The 17,173-nt window shown below is 31.4% G+C and overlaps 1 protein-coding gene across 2 annotated transcripts in view; it reads right to left on the reverse strand.

Annotated features, from left to right (window-relative positions):
• EcR (Ecdysone receptor) overlaps positions 1 to 17,173 on the reverse strand; it is a 995,783-nt gene that overhangs the window by 459,328 nt on the left and 519,282 nt on the right. For both annotated transcript variants that reach the window (XM_072523096.1, XM_072523095.1), the window contains exon 4: positions 5,744 to 5,776. The gene's annotated coding sequence lies outside the window, so the exon portion shown is untranslated. The remainder of the gene's footprint in view (positions 1 to 5,743; positions 5,777 to 17,173) is intronic.

Genomic DNA, 17,173 nt, shown 5'->3' on the forward strand with positions numbered 1-17,173 from the left:
TTATATGGTATTGGGTATGATTTTGTTTTAAAATCTTTTTCCTCCTTAACTCTTATACTATGGATATAATTCTGTGCAATTCTATTTTCTTTATTGACAAGTCCCTTGTGTTGCTGCAATATGGAAATGACTATTGATTTATATTCTTCAGGGCAATTTAAAACTTTCATCATATCTTCTTCTTTACAAATAACATTATTCTTCATTATGTACTCATTATTCCTTGCTTCCAATTTTACGCACTCCGCCTCGTAGGCATCCATCTGCTTAAAACTTCCATTCCTTAAATATTCACTACAATAATTATTCTTTACATTCTTTTGGGACATTTCCCTATCATCAAAATACATTTCTTCTTCATAAACATCATTATTTTCTTTTAATAATATCCTATCAACTCTTATTCCTTCTTCTACCTCATCTTTCTGCATAAATTTAATTATTTGCCCTTCCAAAGTTACCATTTTTTTTTCAAAATCTATCTTTACTTTCTTCTTTTCCAATTCATCATTTCCCATTAATATATCAACACATAAATCCTTGACAATAAATCCTTGCATATTAATTTCTTTATTAAGAATATTAATTTTAAAATTGGCTAGTTTATCAATTTCACCCAACTTCTTATTATTTGCACCAATAATTTTAATTTTTGGAATCTTTATTATATCTGATAGTTTTAATGTATTAAAAATAAAATTCTCCGAGACTAATGTACTTTCTGAACCAGTATCTATCATAATTTTAATCATTTTATTTTTGGCCAAAGCATTTATATAAATTAAATTAATAGATTCAATAATTTTATCTTCATCTAAAGAAATAAATTCAGAAGGTTTTTCATAATAGCAATGGCCTAACTTGTAATTCAGAAAGTTTACTGCACAAAATTTTGATTATTAGAATTGTCAGATTGTATCTGACCACTTGGATCTGATGTCCTATGTCTTTCCCTACTATGACTTCTACTCACATTTTCCTGCCTTGTATTACTTCGTTCCCTGTCTTCACAGCTTCTATTCCTTCGAACACAATTTACCTGTCTGTTATAGTTAGGTCGCTCTGTATTTCTTCTATTATTAAAATCTTGTCTATTATTATTAGTACTGTCATTAAAATGTTGTCTATTATAATTAGTATTATTATTAAAATTTTGTCTATTATAACTAGTATTATTATTAAAGTTCTGTCTATTTGGATTACTGTTATTATTATTAAAATTTTGTAAATTATTACCATACCTAGTATTAATGTTATATGATTGTCTATATTGTTGAATATCATTTTTATTATATTGAAAGTTATTATTGTTTTTTCTGTTGTTATTATTACTTGTCATATTGCCTCTTTGTATTCTTTGAATAAAATTAATAAAACTATCTATTGTTTGAATATTTTGTACAGTTACTGTTTGGACAACATCAGCATCAAAATGTCTAGATACATTTAAGACTGTTTCATCCTCTCTAAGTGGTGGTTCTAAATATTTTGCAACTGTTATCAATTTCAATGCATAATCTACCATATTTGATTTTAAATTTTGATTATACTTTCCAAAATATAGAATTTCTCTAAACTTGGCTTGCTCTAGTTCACCCCAATAATAATTTAAAAATTTATTTTCAAATGTTTGAAAATTATCTAAATCATTCTCAATACTAGCAAACCAAGTTGCTGCATTGTCATTTAATGTCATTCTAATATAATCTTTAATATCATTAATATTATTCACAAATCTTAATTTATGTTTTAAACTATTTATGTATACTCTAGGATGCAAATTTTTTATATTACCAGAGAATTTAATCCCAGTCTCATTTGTTAAATTTAAGTAAGGTCTCCCTATGTCTCTCATTTGTGAAATATCATCTATTCTCTGTTCCACATTTCTTATTTGATTACTATTTATTTGGATATTTTGTTGTATATCGTCTAATTTTTCTTCTGCGTTTCTCCTGTCTTCGTTAATTTTTACTTCTAAGTTACATTTCTGTAACTCTATTTTCTGTTCTATATCTATCTTATTATCTTGAATAATCCTCTTTACTTCTGTCCTCTCATTTTCTATCCTTTTCTTGTAGTCATTCCGTATACTTTTTATTTCATTTGCAACTTTTTTCTCTGCAGCTTCAAGTTTTTTATCCATTTGTTTTTCCATTTGTTTTACAATTTTATTATTATTATCTTCTATTTTCTTTTCTAATTTTCTATAATTCTCTTCCAATTTCTGTTCCATTTTTTTCATGTCTTCTTTGACTTCTTTTGAATTCTCTTCCAATTTTTTTATGTCTTCTTTGATTTCTTTTGAATTCTCTTCTATTGTCTTGTTCATCTGCATCATTAATGACATCAAAGCTGCCATATTGACATTTTCCTCTCTTTCTGGATTCATTTCTGCAGTATCTTGTGGAACTTGAACTAAACTCTCCTCTTGTATAGGTTGTGTTTCTACTTCCACATCTTCTTCATTCTTTTTGCTTCTTGTACCTTTCTTTCCTTGAGACATTTTGAGACTCTACTTGTTCAAATATAATTAAAATAAAATCTATACTTTTTCTTTCTACTGATAATTAATTTAATTATATGAGAGCACTTATCTTCCCAAACTAATTCTTTTAAATAGAGAGCCACCGCGTTGGGTGCCAAAATTGTTATGATGTGTTTTTTGTTTGAATGAAGAGCAATGAGTATTTTTAATAATATAATATATAGGGTTTTTATCGCGGTTCTCAAAGAATTAGCTTGTAAGTACTTTTTTAAATTATCTTTATTATAACTATTATGAAACACACATATATATCTAACCTAGTCAATGTAAAATTAAAATAAACTATCTTTAAACTGATATTCTTATAAAACTAATTAAATTCTATAGATAATCTAAAATTTAAACAAACTATCTTCAAAATTGAAATTGTTATGACACTAACTAAATTATATTAACAAAATTTTGTACCTTTCTTTCACTGAATGCCTAAATGAACTGTTTTCCACTATATATATTCTAATCACCACTGAATGTCTTCGTACTTCGGTTATCCTTGTTTTTGTGAAATTTCTTTTTTCAATTATCAGCTTCTACCAATTTAAGATATATTTTTCTTCACCAGCATTTATATACCACCAACCAAACCAGCAAACAGCATTTATATTTATTCTTCTTTTCAATATACCAATATCCAATTATTATAAGTTGATTTATACTAATCTCCAACCACAATATAATTTAATTTCTTCCAATATACTTTTATAATCTTCAATAATTATTTGTGTATAATTATAAATGTGCATTAATTATATGCATAATTTTTAATCTTCATTTAACTCACTATATTAAACAATTTGACTATTTGTACCTGATTCTCTGACTCCAAATAATCTTTCATATTTCTTACTAAACTTTTCTGACTGACTTCTTGAAAATTCTGAACAATTTACTTCACTAAATGTGTCTAATAACTTTCATAATAAACTGGCCTGACTTCTGACTAAAAACTTCCAAAAACTTCTGAACAATTGACTTCACTAAGTAAATGTATCTATCTTCTAACTAACTTTCATGATAAAACTGCTAAAAACTGCCATCTTGAATCCAAATCACGGGTATTTATATGTTTTTGGATTTCTAGAACCATCTCGTAAGATATCATGTTCTATTCAGTTCTATTTAATACATGTCTGAATTTTCTGGAACAAACCATTTCGCAAACATGGCCATCTCCGGAGATCCAGAGAATTCCATTCTTTTCTATTAATAATTTTGTTTACATTTAGGCTTTTCAGATCAGAATATATAATTAAATTAGTAACTTACACTCTAATTTAATAAAATACACATTTCAAATAATATAACCCCACTTATATTCGTAATTATGATTCTTAATTTGACACTTGGAGTATGTATAGTTGGTTGCCTAGGCACATGGCTCACTTAAATCTATTTACAACATTAAAATTACTAAATACAACTTTTTACAATTATTATATGCTAATTTATTAAAAATGCCCTCACATAAATATATTTTTATTAAATTCTCTAGTATATAACTTATTTAAAACAACCAAATATCTAATATTATGTAGTATATAACTTATAAATTATTTTCTATAAACCCTAATCGTCACAATATATATATATATAAATATATATATATATATATATATATATATATATATATATATATATATATATATAAATTTTCAAAAACCAAAATTCTTGACCAATCTGATAGTGAGTAATAATTTACGGATAGATGGAGAAGATATGGAACAAGTCCATGAATATAAATACTTGGGTCATGAGATAAGAGTTGGTAAGAATAATCAAAAATTGCGAGATATATCATCGTATAGGTCTGGGCGGCTCTTAGGAAGCTGAAAGACGTAATTAAGTCGAACATTCCCATTAGTTTGAAAAGCTGAGTGTATGATCAATTTGTTTATCTGTGATCACATACGGCACTAAAACATTAACCACGACAAAACAAACTGGGAGTGGTGCAGAGAGGAATGGAGGGAGCGAAGTTGGGAGTCACCAAGGAAGACAGAAGACCAGAAGACTAATAATATGGAGACGCAGAGAGGATAAATAAAATAGAGGTAAACTACCAACCAGATGGAGCAAACAAGCAACTGGATAAACAGCGCTCAAGACCGAAATATGTGCAAGAAGTGAAATCGCCCTATAGAACTAGAAAACGTACAGAGATGCTGAGATTCAAATATGGAGACAATAGAGAATGAAAAGTACCCAGGCGATAACTAAAACAGCCGGATCTTAGTGAATATTTCTATAAGACCATACAGAAATTCGAGTCCCTCTAGAGCTCACTCCTTTTTGATGCCATAGGTATATGGAATGAGTGAATTTTACCTTAAGAGGGAGTGAAAGCAGTATGGATAAAATCAGCTCTCCCCTTTTTCTTATCTACGTCAACTAGATTTAATAGTAAATATGGCGATCTTAAGTATTTCTTCATACAAAGCCAGTTTACACGTATTCAGTAACTGGCACCAGTCTTACTAGAATGCCAGTGCTTGACTAGGACAGGCATGTTTACACGTATCCAGTAGCTGGTGTCAGTCTAACTGGCACGCCAGTTCCTACTTGGCGAAATCAGTTGTGTGTTGTACTCTTTACAGGTACGCCAGCGACTGGAATGATGTATTTACACGTGTCTACAACCGCAGACGTGGACTTACAGGGAACGCGGACGAGGGCCACTGGCATGAAAAATTGATCGGTTTTCTATTCGAGACATCGCTGGCAGTCAGCGCTGCACTGGCGCAAAAAAGTGTTTACGTGATACCAGTACCATACCAGCGCTGTCGTGCAGTGCGACTAGCGCCAGTAACTGGATACGTGTAAACCTGGCATTATATACGTTGTTATATTACAAACTTTAAAACGCGCACGACAAAAAAAGATCCAAACAATAAATTGTATTATGCACACTAGAAGTGTAAATATTAGTGAATGTATTACCATCGTGCATAAGGTATAAGGTCTACAACATAGTAGCACAAGTCTAAAGAGAGAAAATTAACATATCAATAGTCAATCTTTTAATTCAATCAGATACGAAAAAAAAATAGTCTATGTGTCCAGAAATTCAAAAAGAGCATTTTTCGAAGGTTGGGATCATCCCAGAAACTTAATAGAATTTTATTCTAAAATATTCTCTTTTTGGGTTATAAATCTGTATTAGCTTAAAACAACTTTAAGTTTATAAAAACTACTTACATTTAAACAGTCTTCAAATTATCCAGTACAGTTCTGAAAAAAAAAGAATATATAAAATTAATATCATTGGAAATTGACATAATAATAATTACTAAATCAATCAACGTAAAATTATCAATATATGTGTTTTAGTTTGTTTTTCTGATGGTTATAATCCTCAAAATATATTAAAATTAAAGATTTATTTATTTATTTATTTATAAATCTCAACAGGCCTTGAAGGCCTAGGACTGAAAGGTTTATTGTTCCATTACAATTACTATTTACATTTATTTATTCAAAATACATTTAAAATTTCTTATAGTCTTTCCATACATTTCTTTACCACTTCCTTTCATTGAATTCTGTCCAATGCTTTTTCTTTCCAATTCTCAATATTACTTTTTTTGTCAGTTTTCATATACGGTGTTCTTCCATCGCTTTCGTGATAGTACAATTTTCGGCATTCTTTCCTTTCCTATTCTTTCAATGTCTAAAAATCTCTTTTTTTTCTGCGCTTTGAATACCGTCGTTATTTTTGGTTCATTATAAGTTCTTCTTAAAGTTCTTTATTATTCCTTTTGCTCCATTGACCATCTACTTTCACACCTTCATATATGCTCTTTGTATTTTCCCCTCCCATCTTTCTTAAAGGTCTGTTTCTAATTTTTTAAGCACCCATGGTACGCATGCATATGTAGCTGTAGGCCTGATAACTGTTTTGTATATTCTAATTTTTGTTGTTCTTAAGACATATTTTGATTTCCATAATGATCGCAATACTCCATACTTTTTGTTTTTTTTTTCTGTATTCTTGCCTTTATCTCACCTTCCTTTTCGTCTAGTTTTACACCCAGGTAAGTAAATTCTGAACATGCATGTATTTTCTCCTTCTGTCTCTAATGTGAAATTTTTTTTTCTTTATCTGTTTCTCCCATTATCATGTATTTTGTCTATTCCTTATTTATGAGAAGCCCAATTATTTTGCATCTTTTATTATATTGTTCATTAATCTTTTTAGTACTTTCTTACTTAATAGTTTCGTTAATAGTTTTAGATCATCTGTGAATGCTATATATTGATGATAATTTTTAACGATTGTTTCCTGTATATTTTTTTTGTTTTTTTTTCTGATTATTCCTTCCAGTATCAGATTAGTCATTGATAGTGGGTCTACACAAAAGAAGTTCGTAAAATTAACCAATTTTGAGTTTTCAAAATGAATTTAAAAGCATGTGTGCACTTCTATACCTACGTAAAAACATCAGGACGTCCATAATTGGATAAAATAAGGTGCGATAGAACAGAGCCAAGCAAATTTCGCAATTAAAAATAAAAAAACTAATTGACATAACAAGAACAAAAAGTACAAAAAAATCAAAAACACAGACCTTCTCGATACAAAAGAAAAAAAAATAATGAAAACTAAAATTAGGAACTAAAAAATAGAAATAAAAAGAGGTGGTAGTATAAAATTGGAACAAGAGTTAGTTAGTTAATTTTATTTTTATTGGAACAAGAGTTGTTTACTCACTTCCTTATACAGTTTAAAATTGATGTGTAGTTTATTAAATACGTCTGTTAATATGTAAATTTCGTCCTTAATAATCTTATTTTTGGTGCAATAATAAACATGTGTATCTCCTACTGCATCTTAATTAAACAAAAATAAAAGGTACGTGCACTAAATACTGTTTGTGCAATTACTGTCAGGTTTACTTTGTATTTAATAACATTATTTAAGAAATTGTAGATATCCGTATTTTAAAAGTTAAAAGATATTTTGATTGTTTTGAAATCATTCAATAAAGAACAAACACCGTATTACAACTTATATCGAACGAAACTTTTTTACAACTAACAACCAAATAAATCAAACTCTGTTATACAAAATAACCCAATTAATTCAAAGTTTATCAAGCCTCTTAGTTTTAAATAAATACAAACAGACTAATAAATACCTATACAAATGAACTAGTAAATAGGAAAATTGCCACGTAGACCACGATTATGACAAAGTAAGAAATTTAATATTTACAAAACACCTAACTAAAATAAACAAGCTGCCTTCCACGCCATCTAAAAATAGTTGGAAAATCATAAATATCATTCATTGTCTAATCCTTTGACGCCAAAGTGCAAAGAGATAAACAGATTAAAATGCATTCTAACAATACGTTTAAAATAACTGCATAAACAAGAACATAAAAAAATCTTGCAAAATAGAAAGAGTAGTTTTTTATTTTAATAATCAGGTTGAATGTTGCTTAAGCCTACCGTTGTTTTAGCAATCCTGAAGAAGCTACATGTAAACATATCGAAAGTAGCGACCTTTAGTGGACATAAAACCAATTTATTAATTCTTTCTAAGTGAAGCATCATCAAAAGGTGTAAATATGAAGCTGATACATGTTCGTTTTTGTATATGAACGAATGTAGAAAAACATTAAGATTGAAAGAAGAGTTAAATAAATATTCAAAGCTTCGCTAGGAATACAAACCATACTATTATTACCAAATACGGCAATAAGACAAGCCTTTTTCCAAGTCAGTGTATTAGTTGAAATAATTGTAAATAAATACATAATGTCAATAATTTGTAGTGAAAACACAATTTCTCCATGCTAGTACTCTTCTAAAGTACAAGACTTCTAAAAATGTCAAAATAATCGCTATACTATTATTACCCAATGTGGCAATAAGACACACCTTATTGGTATTAACAGCCCTTACACACGATATATTAATACCCAACTTAACAACACTAAAAATATTAATGATAATCCAGACTTACCGATACATCAAAATATTCCCAATTTGGGAAGGAACAGAGTGAAATAACATAGAAACACGCCGTTTAGTAACCTCCAGGCCCCTATTAGCGGCCAACGTGAAATAAATGGCTATTGGAATAATAGATGGGAAGGGAGCATAGAACCACATATTCATAGAATACTTCATCCTGATAAGCTATATTTCAGGTTCTGATTTGAATCGCAGGACATGAATGGCAGTAAATATAATCACGTCTGGGTCCGATAGATGTGCTGTAATCCTGCAGAATTGGGTCAAGACTCCGTCTTCAGCTTGTAATTGCGGCTATCTAAGATAAACCATACCACACGTCACCACTGAAGCCTCTCTTCGAGCATATTCAGGTCCATGGGGGACTTCCTTGAATCAGCACCAGAGGCAATAAACTGGATAAGGAGTCTCGGCATCAACGTCTAATATATTATATACACATAGGTTATATACACATTTGTATTTTATATTTAACACTACTTATTCTCCAAATCTTAGCTTGTCTTATTATTGTGTATTATTTTATATGAAAGGATTAAACTACATTTTATTGTTACAAGAATTCGGTTTTAATTTTTTTTTTGGCGTTTCGATTTTCAATTCGGAAATGGTTTTCAAAAAAATCTTTAAAATAAAAACTATTAAAACATTTAAACTGTCAATATTTACAAATTGGCACGGGGTCATAGTTGTCAAATTTGACAATTGACTTACTTGGGCTCGATTTTTTATACATTAGCCATTTTGAGGTGTTTTACCCTCAGATTAATCAAATTCTGATGTTTCTGTGGTTATGTAGTTAACTATAGATGGTGTGTCTCTGACCCGCTATTAACTTGTTAACGTTGATATATTCTTATTGCTGACTTCTTCTTTCAATATTGGTAAGCAGAGTCTACGTTCCATTGATTTGTTTGCTGCACATTTTTTTTTTCATTTAGTAAAATGAGGCCTGCTTCTTTCGTAGTAAAAAAAACGTTCGACTATACAGGTATTTGTGACATGTTCACAAGCTTCATCACACCTCGCAGCTTCTTTCTGGTTTTGAAAATACTTTGCTGAAAAAAGCTCCTATAGCAGTGTTGCTAACGGGGGCATTACATAGATTAAAAGGCATAACTGTAAATTGCCAAATGCCTGATCCTACACATGATGGCATTTTTTCTCGATTGGTCGTAACTATTCTTTTTGTGTCACCAAATTAAGCTTTTGGTAGTTAATACAAAAACGTGTAGAACTATTTTTCTTTTGACTAGGAATACAGGTGAGGTTCACAGACTATTGGATGGTTCAATGACGTGTTTGTCCATATTTCGAATAATTACTTTAACTTCATCTCGCTTCGTACACCGAAGTCTTCTTGGTTGTTGCCTGTTTGCCTGAGCATCTCCGGTATTGATTTTATGGGTTGCTATGCTTGTTTTGCCGTCCCTTTCATCCATGGCAGAAACGTCTTGGAACTTAACCAGCATACCTTTTACGTTTTGAGTCTGTTCATTGTCAAGATCTTGGCCTATATATTAATGCCCACATCAACAAGCTGTCTCGGATACTTTGACTTAAAAAGTTTGTCAGGCGTAGTCAAAGATCAAATTTCCTCTACAGGAACACACTATCCTTCCAGATATTGCTGTTACACATTGCCGAGATACACGAACATAGGGTGAATTTCCATAATGGTATTTAATTGTTTTGTTATTAGTTTTTCAATCAAAGTTATTTACGTACTGGTATAAACACTGCGTGAGTCTGTTGGAAAGTTTCGCTCTCACTTCATATTTCGGTTGGTGATGGTATAGGATATTTATCTCTGTCTTCTGTGAACAATTGTACATACTGATTAACCAACATTTTTGTAGGTTTAAGTTGAATGTTAGTACAATTATATTCATTAGATCTAATTGTTTTTAGAAATTTCCATGATTCAGAACATTTAATATAGGCAGCTTGAGTAAAATCAGGATAATAATAATAATAGCAGATAGCACTGGTTCCCTTAGCTGCCTTGTCTATGGTAAGGTTTAAGAATCGCAGCTATATCTGCTCATTCCCAAGTTGTTACGGCTTTAATGAAAATAGATGACAATTATTGCGTTAATGGACAGGAAGTACTTACTACTAACAACGATTCGTTTAATTCATAAGTATAAAAATGGGTTCAACAGAATTTAAAACGGTAGTTATTAACAGTCTCCAAATTTTAATTATAATGCTCAGAGACAATGGTGTCTAATGCTAGCCAGTTCATATAAAATCATTTAATTTTTTTATAAAAAAAAACGTCTTCAATATACAAAAGGTCACAAAGTGAAACTACTATGAAGTCTCGAAACCACCCTTTTTAACGATTTCTTTGACTTTAACCTGCTTCTGCGTTAGGTCGGCACCAATCTCGTATCCTCCTGTGTATCCGGAATTGGGTCAGTGGATTGCCGGCATTGGCACGGCACCCGAATCAGCACCGACCGGCAGAAAGAAGGGCGCGACCCAGCGAAACTCTCGCCCCGATGCCAGCGGCGACGACTATGCGATGCCTTATTCCAAGAGAATCAGGTCATTCGCAACCGGCTAGAATGGGGTCGTTGTTGTTTATCATAATCTTCGGGTCGTTTAGAGCAGTCCTAGAATAGAAATAATATAATGAAACTACAAACTTTTAATATAGTAACAATATCTCTGTGGAAGACGTTTGCTTGATATAAATGGTAATTGCAATAAGGCAAATATTATTTCACATGCGATAACAAACAGTTAAAAGCCATATACAAAGGACGTTGTTGAACTGTAATCAGTAATTGTGAAATATTTTTCCATTCTTGGATTTTCCAGTATTCAAAGAAAATAACAGAGTATTACAACATATACAAGAATATAGTTCAAAATAGACTACCTTCTTCTTTAGGTTCCATCTTATTGGCGGAGGTTAGAGATCAATATGTCCTTCTTGATCGTATGTGTAAGCCTAAAACAATCAAAGTTTTTCATCCAAGAAATCCTTAACTTCTTTTGGCTTTTATTTTACCTTATATTATGTTTTGTAGTAACGTTATTTACGTCCAAACACAATATGTGACAAGACATTAAATTTTTTTTATTTGAGCCCAAGATTCAGAAGTTATTATGAAATATCCATTCCTCGTGTCCTAGAATAACCTGCCATAACCTACAAAACATATAAGAGGATACAAGTAACGATTCATTTATTTAATATAAATGAATACTAGGGATGGATGTGTAAGTGGTTTTCCATTTCTGGTCACAACTAGTCACGGCTACTTAATTTCAGTCACGCCCGTGAGTTCCCAAATTAAGTCACGCTCACGAACACGTGATTTATGCGTGAGTCACGAGCCACGTCATATAAAATGCATAAACTAAGTTTAATCCAAATTTGATGCAAATGTAAACATAAAAATAAACGTATGTCGCAACAATTTTCTTTAAATCATTTTCTTCTTTTTATGTAGACATGACTCTATCTGTTTTCCAATGTGCCTCCAATAAGTTGCCGTTCCATCGTTTTCGCGGTCTTCCTACTGATCGTCTTACTATTGGGGAATCGTCGCTTGCCGTCTTTGCTACTCTATTTGTTGTCATTCAGCTTATATGATCGTTCCATTCTACTCTTCTATTTCTTACCCAGTTCTTGATGTTCTCCACCTTGCATTTACGTCGTACAAATGTACTTCTAACTCTGTCCCATCCCATACAAAAGTTCTTTGATACATTTCCACCAGCGAATTGACAATTGTTCAAAGTCCCTTATTAAAATAGCCTCCTTATTTTTAATCACGGAGTGCTTGGAGCTTTTACTCTAGCCATCTCTTCGATATTTTTATGTATTGTTTTTGGGTTTCCCCTCTATTAGTTCTAAAATTCATTAGTGGTTAAAGTATGGTTTGATTTTCTATCTGCCTTTATATTTCTAATGGCCACAGTTACTAGTCTTTTTTTACCTTAGTCAATGTTTCATTTAATTAATAGATTTCTTAAGATTATGGCATATATTTGAGATTTCGATATATTTTTAGTTTCATTTCTTGAAAAATATTTGAATACTTTAGTTTCCTCTTTAGGTGGTTGTTGGTGCTTTTAATTTTGAAGAGTGACTGTAAGTATAACTAAAATATTGAATATATCTTTAACTTTAGCTTATATAATTCAAAAGTAATGTTGTTTCGTGTTGCATAATCAGTGAACTGTAGGTACTGACCTATTTTACTAAATCATTGAATGAAATGTTTTAATCTAGAATTAACAATTCAATACGTGGGTTTGTATTCATGCTAACTAAAACAAAATGACATTGAACTTTGGAAAGTGTTTTAAAATATATCTATCTATTTCCGATACATTATCTCTTCAAAAGTTTACATATGCCTTTACATTTCAGATCAAACAGAGATTTATTGTGTGAATATATTTGTTTAGAAAATTGACTTAGGATAATAATGAGATAAGTTTGTAATTTAAATACAATTTCAAATAGATTAATAAAAACTAGACCAAATAAATGTTGCGATTAAAAAAAAAGAAGATTGTAATATTGAGTTTATTATTTTCGTGAATTTTCAATCAGTCCCTTTATTTCTTAGCCTATACATTAATGTATAAGCACAAGAATATTTGGTAATATTAGTTACAGATAAAACAAATTTTAGTTATTAGCTAAGGAAGCACTTATTAGCACCCTAGCTCAAGAAATTTGAACACTTCTTCTGTGTTTTTAATAATATTAATATTTTTTTATACATTTTTAGCTGTTTGGTTTTCAGTTCGGGTCAATCATTTAGACCAAGCTGTTGTCATCAAGTGCCACCAATCACGCACTTCGATGTTCATCGCCCTTCCTTCTGGAACATATAATTAAATTTAATTGGTTGAGAAATGAAAAGGTTTCATATAAAAGTTAATTTATCTTTAAATATGGGACATTTTCGGATCTCAAGTCAGTTGTGATAGTAGTGTCTAACTCATGGTTTTACCCGTGTAGGGTAGCTCCCTAGAGCACTTTGCTCGAAGGGCTCTGTTTCTTTCTAAGACTCTGAAGCTGAGTTTTTTTCTTCTTAGAAAGAATGTGTTTTATTTCCACCACCTAATAAAACCATAATGGCATCGTCTCTTCAAGATAATGCCACAATAAGAGCGTACCGGCCAACTACGCAATATTACACCATATTGCGCAATAGTTGGACAAATTAATAAACATGGAAACTTGCACCAAGTTGCAATCAGTTTTTCATACGTTTATTAATTACACCGGAGACGACACTGTTTCTAAAGTTAAAATAGCCATTACAGCCAATTTTCGCAGAGACGATGTAAGAAACCTAAAGAAGTATACATTTTATAATACATTAACAAGGGGATAACATTAACTGTTATCCCCTTTTACGCTTTTTTTATACACAAAAATAATACCAGTAAAACACACTAAGGCTGTATTTTTCTTTTCCTTATGGAATATTTTAATATTACTTATAACTGTCTTAAGTCTTTTGTAAATGATGTTTACCACCGCAACTGTGCGGGTGCATTTGCACCCCATCCGCAAATCCATTTCTTTTTTGTATGTAAACGTCAGGGAAATTGATTTGAAAGATAATTAGAATGTTTATTATACCACGACACATAATTTTACGAAGAAAGTACTCATTTCTTCATTAAAAAAAAATTAATTGTAGTTGCAAAACAGACACATGAAATTTTTCACAAAGTTTATACACACAATACGGTAATGCAGGGACTTTCGGTCTTTTTGTCTCTAGCATAAGTAACACTAACCTTGTCCCGAAGCTATGTAAGTTCCAGGTAGGACATCAGAAACGTCCAATACAGGATATGTAATTTTAATCATTTCACGTAACTGAGAGTGCATATTATTTGTGTTTTGATATCTGTTAGATAACATTTTCTTAGATCAATTTCCGTCCTAAGTCTAAAAAAAACTTCCGTCTGTTTCCCATCGTAATTTGGATTTTTTATTTTCCAAATTTTGAAAGCGTTTTTGGCTGAAATATCTAATAATGATAAAACATTACCACGGGCCATCCGCGTGTTTGATGCTGTATTGTGTATTATTTTGCCATTTTGTCCACTACTTCAACAGCTCCTTTTGTTTAATTATAATAAAATATCATATCAGATTTATAGGAGTCTTTTTCTTCACCAACTTTATCACCAAAATATTCCGTTCACAAATCGTGGGGTGCGTTTGCACCCCACAGTCCCTTTTCCAAAAAATTACATAACGCAATTAGTTGTAAATACTGTAATAGGTGGAATGCTTTTAGAATTGAATTTAATACGAATAAACAATAATAAAAAAATTTATTAAAAAAGATAGATGAGAAAAAGAAGTACCCCGCACCGGTTTACGAGGGTAAGCCGGTACTGCACCAGCTGCAGCCCGCACCGACTTACGAGGGTTAACAACATAGAGGTCAGCTATATATTCTTGTTCATTTTCTATTTCTACTAGAAAGAGTAACAGTAGACTACAGAGAGTCTACAAGTTTCTACAGTGGAAAAATATCTACTTCTAGATATTTTTATATTGGATTAAGCAACAATTAATTGTAATGACTTCCTATACTATTGTACGGAGTTGAGTCGTGGACGCTACCTGCAAGAAAATTGAGCCTTTCGAAATGTGGTTTTATCGTCGAATCCTAAAGATATCCTATGCCGACAACGTTACTATCCAGGAAGTTTTATTAAGAATGCAAAAAGGAAAAGATTTGTTAACCACAACAAAAACAGCCAAAATCGAATACCTCGGTCACATCATGAGGCACAGCAAAAGATATGGGTTGTTGCAATTAATTTTACAAGGAAAAGTAGAAGGAAAACGACGACCAGGAACGCGAAGGATTTCCTGGCTGAAAAATCTACGTAGGTACATGGTTCAACATAACAACCACAAATCTTTTCAGAGTAGCAGTTTGCAAAATACAGACTGCCATGATGGTCGCCAACATCCGAGACGGATACGCACTATCCGTCTCGGATAATTATAGAATGTGTCTTCGACCTGATATTCAGTTCACTCCAATTCCTACCACGATGCCAGGACAATAACATCATTCCCAAGGGCTTGACGCTAAGACCTTACATAAGCTAAAGATTGGATAAAATTCTACATAGAACCAATTTAGCCATAATCAGTAAAAGAGAGCAATTTTACAGGTTTAATTTATTTTCAATAGAACAAAAAATTGTAAGAATTGATGGCTCCTTTATTATATACCTAATATCAAATTCTGATTTCAATAGAATAATATATAGCACACATATAGTGTACCCAAACACATACCAAAGAAAAAAACTACACGCAAATAAATTCAGCAACCTCTTAGAACACAATAGTAACTTCAAATTTAATAACGAAAAAAGGCACAATGAAAACAACAGCTGTCAATGTATCAAAAAGACAGTGGAATAAAACATATAATTTGATGCTGTTAAAGATTTTACTAAATTTAACTGTAATATGTTCATCAGTACCAAAATTGAATATAAGGTATTGGGCAGAGAATAGCTTCCTTCCACTGCTTGGGTATACTTTCTTTTATCCACGCTTCCTGAATTAATTCATGTGATTTCTAATTACAGCCTATAGCCAGATTCTTTTAGAAATTCAGCTTCTTTTAGAAACGTAAAATTATTTATTATAGTTACAATTTCTTCCTTGGCAGGTGCTTTTTCATTATCGTTTTGGTCTACTACTACTTCAATTGCTATTTGCATTTGTTGACTTTGATCTTGATTCTCCACGTTTCCATCTACTACTCCAATTCCATCTACTAAAGCCCTCTTCGTCTTTATAATATCTTGGTATGGTATTAAGCTGGATTAATTCAACGTAGAATTCAATTATTCAGTAGAAGTTTCTTTCTTATTTATTTATTTTTAAATATAGCTCAATTTATGCTCAAAAACTAACTGTTTTTCCTTGTACATATCTTCTTCGCTTCCCCCCTTTTTTCAACATATGCTTCTTTATTTTCTATATTGTTTACCCTGCTGTTATTTTTCCTGCCTTTAATTTCGATGCTCAACTGCTCTTACAATCTTCAGCATATCAGACTCATTGTCTTTCTTGTCAATTTCTTGGTAATTCTCCATCTCTCATGGTGCCGTCTCCTTTCGAAGGTTGCCGAACTGCTGCGCGAAAGATTTCTGCGGATGAGCGGTCGAACCATCTCCTCAGGTCTTTTAGCCACGAGTTCTGGCGTCTTCCTACTGATCTTTTGCCCTGTAAGTTGAAGTAAGTATTGAAAGAAAGACAATCAGCCGAAACAGCTGTAGTGATAAGAGTTTAAAATAAAGTTTTCAGTGTTGTATTGTTACAATTATACATGTATTATTTGTGGTGGGACGTTCTGGGGGAACCACTAATTATCTAAGAAATGGGATATTTACTAAATCCCTTACCAGCTCCTATGTACTTTTCTCTTCCTTTTGCAATATTATAAGATTGTCCTTCTTGTTTGTGTAACTAAAGTTATCAGTTTTTGAAAATACGTGCAAATGTATCAAATAATTTTTAAAATTCTCTGATTTTTGTGTCAACCTATAAATGTAACCGTTGTAATGTGGCAAGTTCACTTTTATCGCAGCATAACCTAGAAACTTACATTTTCA

The sequence above is a fragment of the Diabrotica undecimpunctata genome, chromosome 2 (genome assembly GCF_040954645.1).
Source record: "Diabrotica undecimpunctata isolate CICGRU chromosome 2, icDiaUnde3, whole genome shotgun sequence".
Taxonomy (NCBI): domain Eukaryota; kingdom Metazoa; phylum Arthropoda; class Insecta; order Coleoptera; family Chrysomelidae; genus Diabrotica; species Diabrotica undecimpunctata.